Source organism: Caretta caretta, chromosome 1 (assembly GCF_965140235.1).
Source record: "Caretta caretta isolate rCarCar2 chromosome 1, rCarCar1.hap1, whole genome shotgun sequence".
NCBI classification, from domain to species: domain Eukaryota; kingdom Metazoa; phylum Chordata; order Testudines; family Cheloniidae; genus Caretta; species Caretta caretta.
Genome location: NC_134206.1, coordinates 93,586,228 through 93,607,337, shown reverse-complemented (window position 1 = coordinate 93,607,337; position 21,110 = coordinate 93,586,228). Strand labels below are relative to the sequence as shown.

The window sequence follows — 21,110 nt, the reverse complement described above, 5'->3', positions numbered from 1 at the left end:
GCTGACTGAGCTGTGGGTGGTCAGTGATGGAAACGAGAGCTCAGCCTACCAGTTGGAGCTGGGTTCAGGGTGGAAAGAATCTAGGCAATGAGCCCAGGGTCAGTGCTGCAAGGATGAATGCCAATTGCCAGAGCCAGGGAGTAAAGCAGAGCTGTAAGCCAGGGAAGCAGCTGGGGATAGAAGCCAGCAACACTGATGCTGTAGGGGTGCAGGAGCAGGATACGAAGTAGGCTGCAGCAGGAACAGGAACAAGTGGTGGAACAGAGCAGGATCTGGAACAAGAGCAAGCATAACTCTGGGTATTTGCTGAGCAACTGCTGATCTGCTATGAGGTGTATAATCAGGGCTTTAAAACAGCAGCCAATCAAGGGCTGTGGACACTTTGGTAATTTCAAGGCAGTGCAGCTGGGCTCATTCATTGCCTAATGGTGGAGTCAGCCCGGGAACAGGCCAGCAACTCGTCTTAGCTGGCCTGGTCCCAGACAGCACCCATCTTCTTTTGGGGTTGCATCCCAGGAGACCTTGGGGCAGTTTCTTGGTGGAAGGAGAACAGGGGCATGGATGTGTCCCATGGGTTCCTATAAATGCTCATCTGAGCTGTATCCCTTCCAGTCAATCAGATATTAGAGTCTTCCCCAGACTCAGCAACAGTCAGGAATCTTCTGGACCACATATTCCTCATGGCTCTGCATGGTTATCTGCAGAGGGGGAGGAGTAGTATGATGTGAGAAGGGATTCTTAATCAAATGTTTCAGGAGCGAGATGTAGAACATGGGATGGATCTTGAAGCATTCTGGCAGATGCTATTACAAGGCTACCAGGTGAAGTTGTTCCATGATTGCAAATGGTCCCAAGTACTTGTTGTCCAGCTTTGTGGATGAATGGGTGGATCACAGATTTTGGTCAGACAGCCAATTCTTATTCCCAATCTTGAGGGTGGGGTTGGCTGACAGTATTGGTCAGCATTGAGCTTATACGCTGTCTTAGCCTCTTCTGATCATTGCCTGAGTTCTTCATGTGGATGTGTGTGATGAGGTCAGCAATGGTGGGCATTGGCGAGTCAAGGGTGATTTCCAAAGTGGAACCCATAATTCATGAAGAAAGTTGTCTGTTGGGTAACAGTATGTGTGGAGTTGTTGTAGGTGAATTCCGTGTGAGGAAATAAGTGCCAGCCAGTCGTCCTGGTCATAATTTAGGAAGCACATACTACTCCAGGATGTGATTTACTTTCTCTGCCTGACCACTGTTGCTGGGGTGGTACCATGTCATGGGCAACCTTATGATAATGGTGCTAACATAGCAGGAAAACACTCTGGTGCTCAGGCACTGCTTCTTCATCAGAATCCTCAGGCACTTTTTCCCATGTGCATTGCTTACACTGAACTTCATTGCTGCTATTTCTGGTGAGTCATCAGTTGATAGCATTATGTTCTTCAGATGTCTTCAGCTATTCTGCAATATTTTCAGTGCTAGTCCACAGCAATGAGAAATTTTGAAGAAAAATGTTCCTGATTCACTCCATTCAGTGTCTGGTACACAGTAGGCTGCACATATTGATTGCCCGTGTTCTTTTGCTGATAGCCTGAAAGACTTACAAGTAGCATTGAATGAACGGTCCGAATTTAGCCTGACTTCCAAAACCAGAAGTCATATTGCAAGCTGAGTAAAATACATGCCAAAATTTAAATGCGTTCTGCTCACCTCCACCATTTGGCTGAGAATTCTATTCCCCAGCAATTTTATTCTGGTCCTTCAGCACTGAGATGCTGCACTTGATGCTGAAAGAGACAATACTAAGAACCTTCTCACAGAACTGGTACAATTGTGAGAGGAACGGAACAACATATATGATGAATGTGTGCACATTGCAGCAAATCTTGGCATTGAGGCTCCATGGAAAACATGCCCATCCCAGAACAGAAGTGATGATGCAAGTGATCAAGATTTCTAACCATCAGAGGAGTGAAATTCTAGAACAGCCTTTCAAGGGGAGAAGTGGGAACAAAAACTTAACTGGCTTCAAGACTGAGCTTGATAAGTGCATTGAGGGGATGATAGGATGGGACTGCCTACAATAGCATGTGGCCCATTGGCGATTGCCAGTAGCAAAAATCCCCAACTGCTGGAGACAGGATACTGGATTGGGTGGGCTCTGAGAATTCTTTTACAGATATCGGTCTTGCCCACATGCTCAGGGTCTAACTGATTGTCATATTTGGGGTCGGGAAGGAATTTTCCCCTAGGTCACATTGGCAGAGACCCTGTGGGGGTTTTACCTTCCTCTGCATCATGGGGCCCAGGTCACTTGTTTAAACTAGTGTAAATGGTGAATTCTCTGGAACTTGAAGCCTTTAAACCATGATTTGAGGACTTCAGTTACTCAGCCAGAGGTTGGGGTCTATTTCAGGAGTGGGTGAGGTTCTGTGCCCTGCAACGTGCAGGATGTCAGACTAGATAATCACAATAGTCCCTTCTGACCTTAAAGTCTGTGAGTCTAAGATAAGCCTCTAAAGGACCATCTCTGGGACAACATTTTCTTTCACATCATGCACTTTTTCGTGAGTGGCCTCAAAAAGTAATTTGCTACACTTGCATATGTTTATTAAAAATTGCATTTCTCTGGATTTTTCTTGAAAAGAAAGAAGTTGCTCTCAATAAGTTTGTGTCTTTATTCCACTGATGTCTCTAGGGATATAAAAAAGGGAATCAGTGTTTCTCAAGCACATTTACAACAACAACAACAGGCGGCCTCAAAATACTGTCACCTTTTCATTTACTAAATAAGCTGCATGAAGTCTCTCTGCAGAATCTCTTCCCCAGCCTGATTGTTGCACTTCACATCTTTTCCTGCTGCTGACCCGTGTCCGTGGCCAGCATGGAAAGATCATCTCTAATGTGTGAAGGACTACCACAGCACAATTATGGGTCAGTTGAGAGCTAATGGCCTAACAACTCTTGCAGTTGAAAGTGATCTGGCAAGATTGGTGAGTTTCAATGACACTATTTTTCATTTGCTGCAAAGAAGGCAGGAAAGCACTATTATAAATTGAAAATCTTAAAATAAATTATATGGAAACTTCTTTTATTCTTCTTGCTTCTTTACTCCATTCTTTATTACCACAGACTTACAGGGGTCTGTTCTCATATTTTCAGCTTGTACTTGAGTCTTGTATTCCTCAGTTACATTTATTTATTTCTGGAAATACTGGTACTTTGCTTACATAGATACTACAGATGTTTTGGGGGCCCCAGTAAAATTGTCCCCCTTTTACCGTGCTGTTGGTGGGGCTGTTGGTCAATAAAAAAATGACATGAAGAGGTTTGTTTATGCTTATATCATTTTTTAAAATAGGCTTTTATAATTCATTATTCTTTGGCCTACCAGCCTGACCTATTAAGTGACTGTCATCAATAGAGAAAATTGAAGATGAGCTTATTACCAGTTATCAGTTATTTTGTCATTTTCCTCCAGTTTTGAAATCTTGATATTGAATATAAGATTATTGACAAAACACCATCCTATACAATTTTTTAATGTGCCTAGTTACTTTTGGAGATCAAAACCCTCTAGTGTTGTTCTTCTCTAAATATCACTTAGATATTTGGGCCTATAGCTTTTATGGCCAAATTCTAGCTTTGGACATGAAAGTACTGCTCTCATTGAGTGTGAGCTCTCCCTCTCTTCTCACATCATCAATATCTGCTGATCTGTCCATCATCTGAGCAATATTATCCATTTGTGCCATGTCCTTAACTCCAGTTCAGCTTATATTGTCACTCGTCTTTCATCTTTTCATATCTTGATTAGAACAGCTCACTTCTCCTAGGCATATCTAAATCCTATCACTCCAGCATCTGCAGAATCCCACAGCTTCATTCTCATGCATGGAAAACAGGGTGACAATATCAATCAACTTGGCTCCCCATTCATTTCCAGATAGGTTTCAAAGTTTCCCCTTTTGAGCAGTGGTTTATTAGCCACTGGGCCAATGGGGCCTGGGTCAACTGGGGGGCCCTGGAAAAATGGGCACCCTGTTCCCCAACCCGTTCCACCTGCCTGGTGCTCCTGCTGGGGAGCAGGGTTGGGGTGCTATGGTTTGCCCCGCTCCGGCCACTCCTGCCCAGGAAGCGGGGTAAGCCCCAATGCCCCGATCCCACTCCCCAGCAGGAGCACCGGTGCGGGGAGGAAAGCGGGGTACTGCAAGTGGAAGGGGAGGGGCCCCACACTTGCTCTGGCCCAGGGCTCCAGGAAACCTTAATCTGCCTCTGCATATGCAGCAAAATTACTAAATTTTAAAAGAGCTTATCTTAATTCTAGTACACAAAAATGTGGTTTGTGATTGTGACTCTACAAGTGGCATTTACAAATCTGTTGAATTTTCATGTGTAGAGGATAACAATGGTTAATATACCCTGCATCTTTAAAAAAGAGCTAGGTCTTCTGTCTTTACCATCTTACAAAGGGTCTCCAAACAGAAGAGAGAGATTGAGGTTACATATTTAGATGCCACAAAAATAGGGGCCTCATTCAAAGCCCATTGAATTCATAGTTTCAATGGGCTTTGGATCAGGCCATATATTCCTAAAGAAGACACAGCAGGCAGATAGATAATTAGATAGCTAGAAAAGATGTCAGAGAACAGACTTTCTTGTAAGTCAGTGGAGTTTCTCCAGATATAAATTGGTGTAAAAGAGTGCAGAATTTGACTATTCAGTTTTATCACATTAGTCCTGACCATGCATTTACAAGGAGGTGACATTTAGGAAATACAGTTTGGGCCCAATCCCACTCCCCCTGAAAGCAACAGGAATTTTGCCATTGATTTAAAATGGAAGTAAGATCAGACCTTTTATAATTCTGCAGACCACATTTAGCATCTTGAGCTTTGTACTAGGCATATCTAAAGCATCTCTTTTTCATCCATTTTTACTTTAACCATATCAACAACAATCTTTTAAATGCCATCATCTTATTCAAATGTCACCACTTCAGCGAGGATGAACCTGATTCATGGGCTCACACCGGAGGCACCTTTTGCCTCAGATACTGTGCCAAGAACAAAAGGGCAATGCTGAAGTGGCTAAAGTACTGTGTTGTGCTGAAAAAAAAAAAAAAAAAGAAAGTGCCCTTTTGGTTTAGCTTCTATTTTGGAGAAGAATTTAGAAATAGTAAAGTTCACATTTGGTCAGGTTGCACTTGCTGCTCCAGGGACATTATCAAATTCAGTGGCAAAGAAACTAAAATCACCCATGGTAACATGTGCCTCACACTTAGTACTCAAAAGCGATACTGACACTTCTGGACTACAGGGCAAAAGTGCCTTAAACCAATGATCATGCTTTCTGCTTCGTTTTTGTTCTCTATATCTATTTGCTATTAAATTTAAAGAGGAGTTGAGCAATTCAGAAACTTTCACATTGCATTATGTATTGCCTAGTAGCACATAAGCTATCTGCCAGTAGCCCCTTGGATTGGAGTATTCATCTTTTCTTTAAAAAAATGCAAGTTATTGATTTAAATAATAAAAAGATGGATGTTACCTAATATAGATAAATAAAGAAATTAACCCTAAATGAGACTTGGATTAGTTTACTTAAATTTTACAGTATAATCCAAACAGCAAATCCTTCTGGGTTGGGGGAGAATGTAGGGATGAAATAAAAGTAGGCACAGGACATCATCAACAGCCATTACGCAGGGTACCCATTTCATCAGTCTTTTCATGCTTGCCCATATGGCTTGCTAACCCACATTCAGACATGTGGCATGCTCTGCAAAGTACAAAAGTATTGTAGCCTAATCAGTGGTCACAAAATTTAGAATTTTACTTTCCCAATAACCATCCACTCACTCTTCCTTAAAAAGAAAAGGAGGACTTGTGGCACCTTAGAGACTAACCAATTTATTTGAGCATAAGCTTTCGTGAGCTACAGCTCGCTTCATCGGATGCATTCAGTGGAAAATAAATGCTCAAATAAATTGGTTAGTGTCTAAGGTGCCACAAGTACTCCTTTTCTTTTTTGCGAATACAGACTAATACTGCTCCTACTCTGAAACCTGTCACTCTTCCTTGTTTCTTATTAATATACATGAACAGAAAATATAATCATTTAAATTATCCAGATGTTTATCCTTCTTAACATTAACCTAATACATTTACTTTCTCACAAATGTATAATAAATCTTATCCCTAACAATAAAACATTTTCCATATATCTTACCTATCTACATATATCTCACCTACCTATCTACATATATCTCACACACCACCTTATTTAGCCTGCAAAAGAATCAAGAAGGACTTAGGTCTGTAGACAGCAACAACACAAATACCAATGTAGATGGTCTAGTCAATATTGCATAGGACACATTGTCTAAGTGGAATAGCCCAACTTCTCTTCATGGTGGTATCTCAAGGTGATCCACGAGAAGTTCCCTCCTTTTTCTTATTTTTCTCTATGTAAAGCATGTAAGTCACAACCACCTGCATCCACACTTCTAAAGTCACTGAGACACTTTCTCCAAAATTGCATAATCAAGTTCTTTCCAACTTGCCAAATCAAGATTAATGGCTTGTCTACATAGGGACACTCAGGAAAGTTAAGACAAATTAAATAAAGGTGTGAAGTTATATTGCATTCATCAAAATACATTCAACCTCTGTGTGGATATTCTCATTCAGAAGTAAAGTAGCCTTAGCTCATTGTAGCTCAATCCTCCATGGATTCATTCCATCCAAATGTGCTTTAAGTTCACACCTTTCTAAATTCATCTTAATTTTCCTGTGTGTCCCCATGTAGACAAATCCTAGCTTGTCCCTTAATAGTTGTCACTACATTAACGATTGCACAGTGTTAATCTTATTTCATCTACATGTTCAAAACATAGACTGCCTTTCGATTCCCATATAGCTCCTTCTGCACATTACATAGGCAACAAAATTAGAGAGTGGGATATTTGAGACTGTTTGAAAGGGGAAGAGGTGGATAAATGTGATGTCAACAGAATCTAGTTTGCTAAATGTTTCTTTGATTACAAAAAGGATTTTGGGTTCTGGCAATTTTTTTTTAAGCAGAATGAATATTTTGTCTATCCAGAAATTATAGGATTAACATCCTTTACCTCTTTTTAAATGGCGTGGTTGCTGTAGCCCCATCTATTATTTAACTTCTAGTAAGTATAGAGAAACTGCAGCTTCTCTTACTTGTTTAGTTAATTTTGAAGGAAATATTGATCCTTATGTAACTAAATTCCATCAGGGCTACCTTCCTGTTTTACTGGCACCTACTAATCATTTCAAATGATTGCCCAAGGTATGCACAGGAAGCATGGTAGTCAATAGCTATTGGTGACCTGACTAATGGATGCTGGTAGGTTAGTCCACAGAGACATTGTGACAAGGAGTGGAAGTTCCCATTCTAACTTCAGTGAAAGATTTCAACAAAGATTATTCCCTAACTAGTCCGTCATCTTAAAACAATTAGTCTGGAGGTGGCTGTGTTATTAAATGGGCAATTTTCCTTAACAGTTCATGAAATTACTTGGAAATGATCATGCTGGAAAATTCTGGCAGAACAGAATTATACTGGTATTGACCAGTTTGTTCACAGCTCTACAGTATCTTGATCCTGGCTACCTTAGGGAGTTTCTCCATAGGCTCTGTTTCAAGATTTGAGATGAGCTGAGATGCTACTAAAATTCACCTGATTTGAACTATGGAGGGTGGTAGGAGCAGGAGGCTCTCAGGAGAGGCTCTGGAATTTGCTTTTCATATTTGCCTGTCTGGCAAAGTCCAAGACTGTTGACCTAAAGGTTATAATGCAAAACTCATCTGTTTGCACAATGCACCAGTTGAATGTTGATGTAGGATGAATGTTGCTCTGATTAGGATGGAATTCTCTTGGGAGTGATTACTGTAATATAATTGAAGTTTGTATGGTACAGACATGGAATCAGAGATCTTGATGCATATTTAAATAATAAAAAAATACATAAATTGTTTATTGGACAGCTTTTATCAGTGGTTTATATTAAGGTGTTATATGTTCCATAAAACTATCATTGTGCCAGGTGACATAGACAGTTCTAGGGGTGTGGAGTATTCTCTCCATGTGGAGCTCTTCCATACTTTTCAGAGCTACCTTCCTGACAGTGATACCCTGAAAAAGGCAGGTGTGGGATTTATGGGAGAGAGGGTAGGAAGAAGCAAACCCCCAAAAGCCTGAGACATTTAAAAAAAAAAACCCTACCAATGCCTCTCCAAGGTGGCTTTGATCTTTTCCCATTTCCAGGCTTGATTTGTGGTTAATTAAGTGAAACTGACACACAGCTGATGATAGTGACATTGTTCATACAAAATTAATAACTTTTGAAATTAGACTTCAATCAATACATCTTTATTGGTGTTCATTAGATCTTAGTTACAGGAGTTCAGTAAATTAGGTGTCTCTTGGTTTCTGTTGTTTTCTATTTTGGTAATTTTTGTTTGGTTGGTATTTTTAGAAAATATTAAACTTTGGTCAATGTCTCTATTTTTAGGGAGTCATAATTCTGGAATCCCTTGTCCAATTTACTTCACATTTGATATAAAAATTCTACCTTACCTCCAGACTTAGCCTCACAATTTTAAAGTTGGAAACTCAGTTGCACAGTCAACTATAACACCATAAAATGATCAATACTTTTGCTAGAAACAGGGACTGCAGTTAGAACTGTAAGGGAATAATAAGATCTCTGAAATTTAGAACATCTATTTTCAAAATTAGCAAGAAATAGAATGAATTAAAAATAAGGGTAGCAAAAAGGCACAGAAGAGTTTGGAAAAAGTGTTAAAAATAAATTAGATTGTGCCCAATGTATATACACGCTATCTAGCAATAAATACACTGAGAATGAAAGAGGAGTAATATGGATGAAAAGTAATCAAAGTTAAAACAGAGTTATGGAAGGATACATTCATCAAGTACTGAGAAGAAGTGGAAAGATTACAAAATGAAGCTAAGTGTAAAAAATGAGAAGTAAAGCCAAGGTGGGGAATGAAAGGAAGATTACACAAAAGGTTATGATTAATAAGAAAATTTCCAAGTACATGAAGAACAAAAGGTCAGCAGGAGAAACACTACACTCTCTAAAAGATGGCAAGAGTAGTTTATTGCCAGAAGACGTAGAAATTGATAAAAAAAGGTGTTTAGAAAAGGTGATGAAGGACAGCTGCAAGAAACAGACAAATTTCCCAGGAGAAGAAGAAGAAATGCTAAGGGTAATCACACCAGAAGAGTTGATCAAGAAATTAGAACATCTAGCGGTTGATAAAACTTTATGGCATGATGGAATACATTGCAGAATTCTAAAGGAAGAAGCAAAATAAATAGGGGAACTCATAGGAAAAATCTTAAACATGGGAGTCAGTGATAGCCTGGAGAGACACTAATTCAACATGCATACGTCATCCTTTTTCTTAGAGAGTTGGATATTTTGGGAGTAAACTTAATTGCTATCAAAACATGAATAAAATATCCCAGTACAAAAGGGATGGAAGTAAAATCCATAAAACTATAGGCCTATAAATTACAGGTAAACACCAACTGCCAGGTTTTTTAAAGCAACAGAGAGAGATGAAAAGGAGTACTAGTGGCACCTTAGAGACTAACCAATTTATTTGAGCATAAGCTTTCGTGAGCTAAAGCTCACTTAGAATCATAGAATCATAGAATATCAGGGTTGGAAGGGACCTCAGGAGGTCATCTAGTCCAACCCCCTGCTCAAAAGCAGGACCCATACCCAATTAAATCATCCCAGCCAGGGCTTTGTCAAGCCTGACCTTAAAAACTTCTAAGGAAGGAGATTCCACCACCTCCGTAGGCAACGCATTCCAGTGTTTCACCACCCTCTTAGTGAAAAAGTTTTTCCTAATATCCAACCTAAACCTCCCCCACTGCAACTTGAGACCATTACTCCTTGTCCTGTCCTCTTCCACCACTGAGAATAGTCTAGAACCATCCTCTCTGGAACTACCTCTCAGGTAGTTAAAAGCAGCTATCAAAGCCCCCCTCATTCTTCTCTTCTGCAGACTAAACAATCCCAGTTCCCTCAGCCTCTCCTCATAACTCATGTGTTCCAGACCCCTAATCATTTTTGTTGCCCTTCGCTGGACTCTCTCCAATTTATCCACATCCTTCTTGTAGTGTGGGGCCCAAAACTGGACACAGTACTCCAGATGAGGCCTCACCAATGTCGAATAGAGGGGGACGATCACGTCCCTCGATCTGCTCGCTATGCCCCTACTTATACATCCCAAAATGCCATTGGCCTTCTTGGCAACAAGGGCACACTGCTGGCTCATATCCAGCTTCTCGTCCACTGTCACCCCTAGGTCCTTTTCCGCAGAACTGCTGCCTAGCCATTCGGTCCCTAGTCTGTAGCTGTGCATTGGGTTCTTCCGTCCTAAGTGCAGGACCCTGCACTTATCCTTATTGAACCTCATCAGATTTCTTTTGGCCCAATCCTCCAATTTGTCTAGGTCCCTCTGTATCCTATCCCTGCCCTCCAGCATATCTACCACTCCTCCCAGTTTAGTATCATCCACAAATTTGCTGAGAGTGCAATCCACACTATCCTCCAGATCATTTATGAAGATATTGAACAAAACCGGCCCCAGGACCGACCCCTGGGGCACTCCACTTGATACCGGCTGCCAACTAGACATGGAGCCATTGATCGTTACATGAATACGAACAGAGGAGGGATGCATGCGATGAGAGCAGGCAGGATGCTATGGTCAAGCCCATGGGGGAGCAAACTGACATGCTCCGCTGTATGGTGGATTTAATGCGGGAAAGGCAGCAAGACCACAGACTGCCGCTGCAGTCCCTGTATAACCACCCTCCATCCTCCCCAAGTTCCATAGCCTCCTCACCCAGACGCCCAAGAACATGGGGGCGGGGGGAGGCTATGGGGACCCACACAGTCAACCCCAGAGGGATGCACAAGCAGCAGAAAGTTGGCATATCTTAAATTTTGATTTGGTTTCTGGAGTTGTCCTTCCCTCCTCCTCCACCCCCCTAACCCAATACTTCCCCTCCCCTGTCTAGCTTCTGATTTCTCTCAATGTTTTGTGTAACAAATAATAAAGAATGGTTTTAAAGCAATTGTGACTTTATATCCTTTTATATATATATATGGGGGGGCCAGGTAACTTTAAGAGAAACAAACACAACTGTCACACCGTGCCCCAGCCAGTCATGAAACTAGCTTTCAAAGCTTCTCTGAAGTGCAGCGCGCCCTGCTGCACTCTTCTAATCGCCCTATTGTCTGGCTGTGCGAAACTGGCCACCAGGCGAGTTGCTTCAACCTCCCACCCCGCCATAAATGTCTCCCCCTTACTCTCACAAATATCGTGGAGCACACAACAAGCAGCAATTACAATTGGAATATTTATTTTGCTGAGATGTAACCGAGTCAGTAAACTGTGCCAGCGTGCTTTCAAACATCCAAAATCACATCCAACCACCATTCTGCACTTGCTCAGCCTATAGTTGAACTGCTCCTTACTACTGTCCAGGGTGCCTGTGTATGGCTTCATGAGCCATGGCATTAAGCGGTAGGCTGGGTCCCCGAGGATAACTATATAACTATATATTTTCCTGTCTGGGAAATAAGTCCTTCCTGCAGCTATTCAAACAGACCAGAGTTCCTGAAGATGCGAGTGTCATGCACCTTTCCCGGCCATCCCACGTTGATGTCGGTGAAATGTCCCTTGTGATCCACCAGTGCTTGCAGCACCATGGAAAAGCACCCATTTTGGTTTATGTACTGGCCGCCCAAGTGTTCCGAGGCCAAGATAGGGTTATGCGTTCCGTCTATCGCCCCATTGGAGTTAGAGAACCCCAGTACATTAAAGCTATCCACAATGGTCTGCACTTTTCCCAATGTCACTACCCTTGATAGCAGCTGGTCAATGATTGCATTGGCTACTTGAAGCACAGCAGCCTCCACAGTAGATTTGCCCACTCCAAACTGATTCTGGACTGATCGGTAGCTGTCGGGCATTGCAAGCTTCCACAGGGCTACGACTACTCGCTTCTCAACTGAGAAGGCTGCTCTCATTTTGGTGTCTTTGCGCTTCAGGGCAGGGGGCAGCAAGTCACAAAGTTCCATGAAAGTGGCCCTATGCATACGAAAGTTTCTCAGCCACTGGGAATCATCTCATACCTGCAACACTATGCAGTCCCACCAGTCTGTGCTTGTTTCCCGGGCCCAGAATCGGCATTCCACAGCATGAACCTGGCCCAACACCACCATGATCTCCCAATCACCACATGCCGTGCTTCTAGGAACGTCTGTGTCCATGTCCTCATCAGTATAGTAATCGTGCTGTTGTTGCTTCCTCGCCTAGTTTTGCAGGTACTGCACATACTGCTGGATAATGTGTGAGGTATTTATAATGGTCAAAACTTCAGCGGAGATCTGAGCGGGCTCCATGGCTATGGCACCTGCATGGGTAATCCTGGAAAAAGGGCGTGAAACGTAGGAGAGTAGAGTGGCAGCAGAAGAGGTGCTGTTTGGTTCATGATAGCTGAAAAATGCAAGAAATGGTTGTCTTCTGTAGCTTTCATGGAGGTGGGAGCCCAGGACAGACAACATGGAGAAGCTCGGTAGCATGGCAAGAGCGGGAGAGTAGAGTTGGTGGCGAAAGCTGTGCTGCTTGGTTCACGATGGCCGAGCAGAGTTGGCAGCGGAAGTGTTTGATGAGGAAGAATCATAGAATCATAGAATATAAGGGTTGGAAGGGACCCCAGAAGGTCATCTAGTCCAACCCCCTGCTCGAAGCAGGACCAAATCCCAGTTAAATCATCCCAGCCAGGGCTTTGTCAAGCCTGACCTTAAAAACCTCTAAGGAAGGAGATTCTACCACCTCCCTAGGTAACGCATTCCAGTGTTTCACCACCCTCTTAGTGAAAAAGTTTTTCCTAATATCCAATCTAAACCTCCCCCACTGCAACTTGAGACCATTACTCCTCGTTCTGTCATCTGCTACCATTGAGAACAGTCTAGAGCCATCCTCTTTGGAACCCCCTTTCAGGTAGTTGAAAGCAGCTATCAAATCCCCCCTCATTCTTCTCTTCTGCAGGCTAAACAATCCCAGCTCCCTCAGCCTCTCCTCATAAGTCATGTGTTCCAGACCCCTAATCATTTTTGTTGCCCTTCACTGGACTCTCTCCAATTTATCCACATCCTTCTTGAAGTGTGGGGCCCAAAACTGGACAAAGAGAAAAAAAGAAAGAGTAGATACTAGAGATTACATAGGAAGATGAGAGGAAATGTGAGGTGGATTCATAGTAGCAGGAGAGCAGTGGTGCACCGTCTGCTGAAATCAGTATGGCGTCTGCATGCCAAAAAGGGGTGAAACAATTGTCTGCCGTAGGTTTCACAAAGGGAGGAGCAACTGATGACATGCCCCCAGAAACACCCGCAAGAATGTTTTTGCCCCATCATGCACTGGGAGCTTAACCCAGAATTCCAGTGGGCAGCGGTGACTGTGGGGACTGTGGGATAGCTACCCACAGTGCACCGCTCTGACATTGGATGCTAGCCTCGGTACTATGGAAGCACTCGGCTGAATTCGCGTGCTTAATGGGGACACAGAAGACCAAATGTATAAAATCACTTCCGAAAATTCGAATAGAATAATTTTGAAATCATTTCGTACTGTAGATGTACCCTTCATAAGCCCAGTTCCTCAGCCTCTCCTCATAAATCATATGCCCCACCCCCCTAATCATTTCCATTGCCCTCTGCTGGACTCTCTCCAATTTGTCCATATCCTTTCTGTCATGGAGGGCCCAAAACTGGATGCAATACTCCAGATGTGGACTCACCAGTGCCGAATACAGGGGAATAATCACTTCCCTCAAAAAGAAGATAATAGTATGATAGCTGTGGATATGTCTTGATTTTTGGGTGGTGATAACTGTACTGTAAATGTGTTGGTAGTCAACAAAAAAATTGCAAAACTGTTTTGTCCTCAGCAATGTAAAAACAAAACAAAACTATGATTCATTCAAGTGGGCTGCTCAGTAGCTCAAAGAGAATGGGTCCGTCATTTCTGGAACATCTGAACTAGAATGGCTAGAACTAGAATGGCTATTCTGTTGGATTGAGAAAGCAGAGTATCTGGAAATAATTTGATTATTTTGATTACTGTGAAATATATTAAAATCTTTTTAGAAAAGCCATCTTTTCCTCCCTAAATGGGAAGTTCATCTTACACATTTTATTGTGGCGCGTGTTAAGCTAAAAAAAAAATTGGTTTGAAGATGGATAGTACTATCATGTGCTGCACGGGGTGATTTTGCAATGAAATCTGAATCGTGGTTGACCTAACTATTGGAGTTGGGAGATAATCCTGGAAAACCCCCATATCAGCTTGATCAGTTCCAGGCAGGCTTAATTACTAGAGAGTCCTCCATGACTACACTAGCTGTGTCTCTCAAAATTATTAAGTGTTGTACACGTAAAGACATATTAATCTGGTGTAATTGTGAGATGCCTCACCTGAAGAAGTGGGGTTTGTATTTTGTTCTAAAGGGAATAGGTTCATATTCATGTTGATCTCTACTGAAAGTGAGTTTCTGATTTTTTGGCTAGCTTCTGAGAAAGCTCTGTCGCCTTCACACATGTACAGATATCTAACTTCTGAAATTGACAGCTACATTGTTCCAGTGTAGTATAGCTGTGGTGTGTGACATGATCATGCTGGAAACACTGCATTTCTCATTGTTATGAGCCAAGTCTGAAGTTATACATTATTTTAGTACCTTGAAGTTTCTGTCATTCAAAAATAGTGTGTTGCAAAGGCTTGTGGGAAGTCCGTTTACATCTGTAAAGTTATGAGGACTGTGCACATCCTCGCTTAGACACTGTATTATCAAATAAACAGATTTTATACTCAAATGTCTGCCTGGTATTTAGGTGGAGTTTTATCTCAGGCAGACATTTGTTCAGTGAATCTATTTATCAAACAGTACTTTATCTAAGCAAGGACGTGGGCAGCATTTTTAATAAGGCATATACAACCATGCAGTACAACTAGAAATAATTAAAAAAAAACCACCCTACTATATAGAAATGTTGCATGATATGTTTAACAGCTGGTCACGGAATACAGTATCTGTGTTTTTCATCAAAGTACTAAAAAGGTTTAAATGTTTATGATATGAAATGTTTGTTGTGACATTAGTATTTTCATTTCTGAATTGCATTCTGTCATCGTTATCTTTCGTACTAGAAATTTGAAATTGTCTTTTCAATATTTATTTTTTAAAAAGCTGGACAAGTAGCTTTTTAAATTTATTAGAAAACTCCAGCCCCACTATAATCACATAGCTTAGTTTCTCTCTTTGCTTTTAGAGTGACAATTCATAATCCTATATTTAGAGTGCAATGCATTTCCACAGAACTTTTGTTTTCAGATCAACCTTAGGATTTCATATTGGGATTAAGCAGAAGAAGAGATGTGAAGGATCTGTAGTCTCATCTGAATATTCTCATGTTCATTTCTCATTAATATTCCTGGGAGTTTCATGCATGCATGGAAATTTCAATGTCAGCAATCAAGGCAAGAAAAAATATGAAAACAATATTTTCTCATATAATTGAAAATTTGCCTCAGCACAAAATATCCTTGAAAGGGATAGTTAAGATAAAACCATTTTAGATCAGATTCTGCAACTCAGTCCTAATGAGTAGTGTTGTACTCCACGAAGCATCCCATCAAATTCAGTTAGCCTGTTCTTGGACTAAAATACTAATCATCAGGACTAAGTGTGGCAGAATCAGGCCTCTTAATGGCTGTGTATTCGGGATCATATAAAATCTTATGTTTGAATATATTCTTACTCAGAAATGTATGTCTGAAGTGAAAGAAATTACAATAGCTGTTTTTATGTAAGCACACTGTGTTTCTCTCTTAAGAAAAATGAATATAAAATATGAGGGGCCCACTATGATTTTTGTCTTTCGTTAAATCAGCTCATAAAGAATGTATGTTGAAATGAATGGTTACTTCACTACCATAAACAGGACAACTTTCACATAATTTAATATGAAATATGATGCTTATCAACAAGAAAGCTGTGATTCCCATATTCCAAGAAGGAACGAGGAAGTGAGTGTTACATTACTGGTGATCTAAAGAATGTTGTAATTAATTCATTAATTAATTGAATTTATTACAACATATACAAACAATGAATTAGTTGTATATTTATTTATTTATTGAATTAATTAATTACAATATATATGTATATAAATGTGTCTTTTGTTGCACTAAGCATAGAAACAAATGGGTCATCAGATTTTTCTATAGCAATAACATTTACTGTTACATTTTCAGCAGTTCTTCTTAGATGGTAGTTTTTTATATTCAAAATGAGAGTTCAGACTGATATTCCAGGACAGAGTAAAGATTAATAAAAATATTATTTTTTTCAGTAAAGCTGTGGTTGACTACTCAGGAGCTGATTCTTCAGATATTACTCCAATGAGAGTTTTATTTCAGTGAGAGCCTCAGGACGAGACCTAAAATTTGATACAGAAAAATGTGCTTTTGTATTTTAAAAGAATGGCTGTCAGATCCTCAGATGATGTGAAATGATACAGCTCTGTTTATACCAGTTGAAGATGTGGTCTATGCTTATTTCTATAATTAAAAAAAAATGCTCCAAATTCTGTCCTCGGTTACACTTGTGCAATTCCACTGAACTAAAGAGGCTGTAATAGGTGTATCTGAGCTAATCTTGGACCAGTATTTAAAAATATAGATTCTAAATGAATATAATCATTTAAATTATGTTCTATAAAATATAGATTAAATCAGTTTTTAATTTGTGAGCCAGACTGCACTGAGCATTACACAGCTGCAGACATATTCATATATTGGGAATGGTAAGTCTGCTTTCTGAAATGCTAAGATTAATGATTTTCTAATTCCAGATAAACTTTGCTTAGCTCTTTATTAACTCCTGGACAGCAAAGTGGAGAGTTCCCAGAGCTACCTGCTAATGTGGTATGAGCTTTCTACTGTAAATGGTAAGGAATTTAAGATGATATTGAGTTCTCAAAACCTTTCCCTTTACTCCCCATCACTCCAGAATAAATTGGGCTACTTCTTCCCTTTCTCCAGCAACAAGAGTTAAAGTGGTGAAAGTGGAGGCTGGTGGGGTGGGAGAGAGCCAGAGACTGTTTCATTGAATAGCAGATGGGTAGCTCCCCATCCTGTTCCTGGCTTGGAGGACAGCAGCACCTTTTCCACATGGGCTAGTGCAATGTGAGCGCCCCTTTTGTTTCAATTTTAGTGCCAAATTTACACACTGGGAGTAGGTAAAGATTTTCCATTGTGCACTATCAGGTGGTGACTAGGAGTAAAGATATGAGAATATTTAAGAAAGCAAAGGGAGAGAGAGGAAGAAAAGCATTCTGATGTAAGAAATACAGAAGGGAGAGGGATGAAAGAGGCAATGAGGGAAGCCAAGGAAAGAAAGTAGCAATGAGTATAGGATCACCGCCCTGCCACATTAAAGAGGGGCTTTGGCAGGATTGATAGAGGAAGAGCCACCCTGGAGTCGTAAGGTCTGCTTTTGGAGTCCTCTTACACTGACTCCTGAGGTCAGCCTGGTTAGAGCACCTGGTGCTTTTGACTGGACAATTCAAAGGCCATCAGGCACCTAGCCTCTTCTGATCCCCTCTCCCTTCTCATTAAAGTAATTGCACTCAAAAATCAGGAAGTACCAGATTTAAAATTGTTTGTGCAGTCTTAAATTGTGCTCCCCTTATGCTCATGCACCATAATACAGTATCTAATTATATACTCCCATACTATTTTTCCCCTCAGTCCCTAACTCATTCAGTTTCCATGATGTATCCCAGCCTTATGATCACCAATCCATTGCAGTTTCCTCAGGAAGTTGGTGGTTTTTTGAAGATAGCTAGGAGTGCTGGTAGCACAGGATCTGAGGAGAGAGTCCAAATAGCCAGCTAATCCTGCTGTAAGAGTGTCAATGCCTGAAATGATGGGGTATCCAGGATGTCCAGGTTTATTGATCTTGGGTAGCAGATAGAATACCCCTGGTCAGGGCTCTGGGGGTGTGTCCATGTAGATTTGTTCCTGTGCTATAGCAGGGAGTTTCTTGAGAGGATGGTGTAGTTTCTTTTGGTAACCGTCAGTGGGATTAGAGGATAGTGGCCTGTAGAATGTGGCGTTGGAGAGTTGCGTGGCAATCTCCTGTTCATAATCTGACCTGTTCATGATGACTACAGCACCTCCCTTTATCATCCCCTTTGATTATAATGTCAGGAGTTGTTTCTGAGGCTGTGGATGGCATTGCATTCTGTACGGCTATGATTATGGGGCAAGTGATGCTGTTTGTTCAATATTTCAGCCTGTGCAACTCAGGCTATGAAATTGTGAACAAACAGCATCACAAACAGCATCACTTGCCCCATAACCTCAGCCATACAGTTCTGGGTCCAGTTCTGTTCGATATCTTCATCAATGATTTAGATAATAGCATAGAGAGTACACGTATAAAGTTTTCAGCTGGGAGGGGTTACAAGCTGTGATGAGCTGCCAAAATCTAAACAACCAGTTCCCTCCTCACCCCACGAGGGGGTCGTGGCCCGCCCCCGCCCGCCGGGACTCCTGCCCCATCCAACCCACCACGTTCCTTGATGCCCACCCCCCGGGATCCCTGCCCCATCCACCCCCCTGCAACCAGAACTAGGCAGGAGGGTCTCGTGGGCCACCGTAGTGGCCTCTAAGAGCCAGAGGGACCTGCCGGGGGGCGAGGTGGGGAGTCCCGGAGGTGCTTACCTGGGGTGGCTCCCAGGAAGCATCCGGCAGGTCCCTCTGGCTCCTAGGGGTGGGGTAGCCTGGCTAGGAGGGGAGCAGGGGGAGCAGCTGCTCCCCCCACTGATCACATCAAAAGTGGCACCTTAGGCACCGACTCCATGGGCACTCCGGGGCTGGAGCACCCACTGGCAGCTCCCCACCGTGTGCCCGGCCTCAGCTCACCTCTGCTGTGCCTCCGCCCCTGAACGCACTGCCACGCTCTGCTTCTCCGCCCCCTCTGGCTTCCCGCGAATCAGCTGTTTGTGCGGGAAGCCTCGGAGGGCTGAGAAGCAAGCAGCGGCTTCGCGCTCAGGCCCAGAGGTGGAGGCGGAGGCAAGCTGTGGCAGGGAGTGGTTCCCCTGCGCACCCCCTGGGTTACCTGCTGCAGCCCTCCTCGTGCCCCCCTGCCCCAGCTCACCTGCGCTCTGCCTCCTTGGGCCTGAGTGTGAAGCTGCCACTTGCTTCTCAGCCCTCCCAGGCTTCCTGAGCGAACAGCTGATTCGCGGGAAACTGGCCGGGGGACGGAGAAGAAGAGCGGGGAGGTGCGTTCAGGGGAGGAGGTGGAGTGGAGATGAGGTGAGCTGAGGCTGGGCGGGGAGCTGCTGGTGGGTGCTGTGCTCCCCCCAAATTTTCCCCCTGTGTGCTCCAGCCCCGGAGCACCCATACAGTTGGCGCCTAAGGTGCCACTTTTGGTCGGTTGTTAAATTTAGAAGTCCTTGTCGGGGTAAAAGGGCTTCTAAATTTAACAACCAGCTCCAGCGAACCGGTGCAAACTGGCTCCAGCTCACCACTGGTTACAAGTGCTTTGAAAGATAGGATTAAAATTCAAAATTATCTGGACAAATTGAAGAAATGGTCTGAAGTAAATAGGATGAAATTCAATAAGGACAAATGCAAAGTACTCCACTTAGGAAGGAACAATCAGTTGCACACATACAAAATGAGGAATTACTGCCTAGGATGGAGTACTGTGGAAAGAGATCTAGGCATCATAGTCACAAGCTAAATATGAGTCAACAAGTATAACACTGTTGCAGAAAAAAGCAAACATCATTCTGGGATGTATTAGCAGTAATGTTGTAAGCAAGACACAAGAAATATTTTTTTCCACTTTAGTCCATGCCGATTAGGCCTCAGCTAGAGTATTGTGTCCAGTGCTGGGTGCCACATTTCAGGAAAGATGTGGACAAATTGGAGAAAGTCCAGAGAAGAGCAACAAAAATGATTAAAGTTCTAGAAAACATGGCCTGTGAGGGAAGACTGAAAAAAAAATTTTTTTTTTAGTCTGGAGAAGAGAAGACTGAGAGGGTATATAACAGTTTTCAAGTACATAAAAAGGCTGTTACAAAAGAGGAGGGAGAAAATTGTTCTCATGAACCTCTGAGGATAGGACAAGAAACAAGGGGCTTATATTGCAGCAATTGGACATTAGGAAAAACTTCCCAACTGTCCGGGTGGTTAAGCACTTGGAATACATTGACTACGGAGTTTGTGGAGATTTTTTAAGAGTAGGTTAGACAAACACCTGTGAGGGATGGTCTAGGTAATACTTAGTCCTACCATGCATGCAGGGGACTGGACTAGATGATCTCTTGAGGTCCCTCCCAGTCCTCTGATTCTATGATTTATATAAAATGTGCAGATGCTGTACTACATGATCCATATGTAGTAGGATCTTGATACATTACATATGTAGAGCATTGCTGAGGACTGCTGATAGCTAAGCTATGCAAATTAATGATTTTACCCTTATGCTATTCCTCTCACACTCCTCCTTTCTATTTGTATCACTCATTTCTTGTCTTAAATTACACTATGAGTTCTTTGAGGCCAGAGGTAATGCATAGCACAATTGGGCCTAGATCCTCATCAGGGCCCCTGGGCATTATTGTAATCCAAGTAAATAATAATGAGTATAAAATAATAAGAGGAAAAACAACAAATACCAAAATGTGTTAATCTCTCTTGAGTTTGAGCCAGCAGGAGTCTCTCTTGCACTGCCCTTCACAGAAGCACATACAATGTTTCACAGTCCCCCCCTCCCCCGCCCACACACACATTTCCAGATGATGAATTCTGAGTTTTAATACTTTGTTATTGCAAAACTAATTACAACCATTGTAATATTGCTGTCATGTATCTGTTTTCTTATTCAGCAGAAATCCTCGGAACTGAAACATAATGGATGCTTTTTGTCTCAGCATTTTAGGAAAGTTAATTTGG

General features: G+C 42.1%; 1 protein-coding gene across 6 annotated transcripts in view; it reads left to right on the top strand.

The window, feature by feature from the left end:
• Positions 1-21,110, top strand: part of LOC125638031 (uncharacterized) — a 165,248-nt gene that overhangs the window by 129,040 nt on the left and 15,098 nt on the right. For all 6 annotated transcript variants that reach the window (XR_007357137.2, XR_012668848.1, XR_012668850.1 and 3 more), the window contains one exon: positions 16,994-17,089. The gene's annotated coding sequence lies outside the window, so the exon portion shown is untranslated. The remainder of the gene's footprint in view (positions 1-16,993; positions 17,090-21,110) is intronic.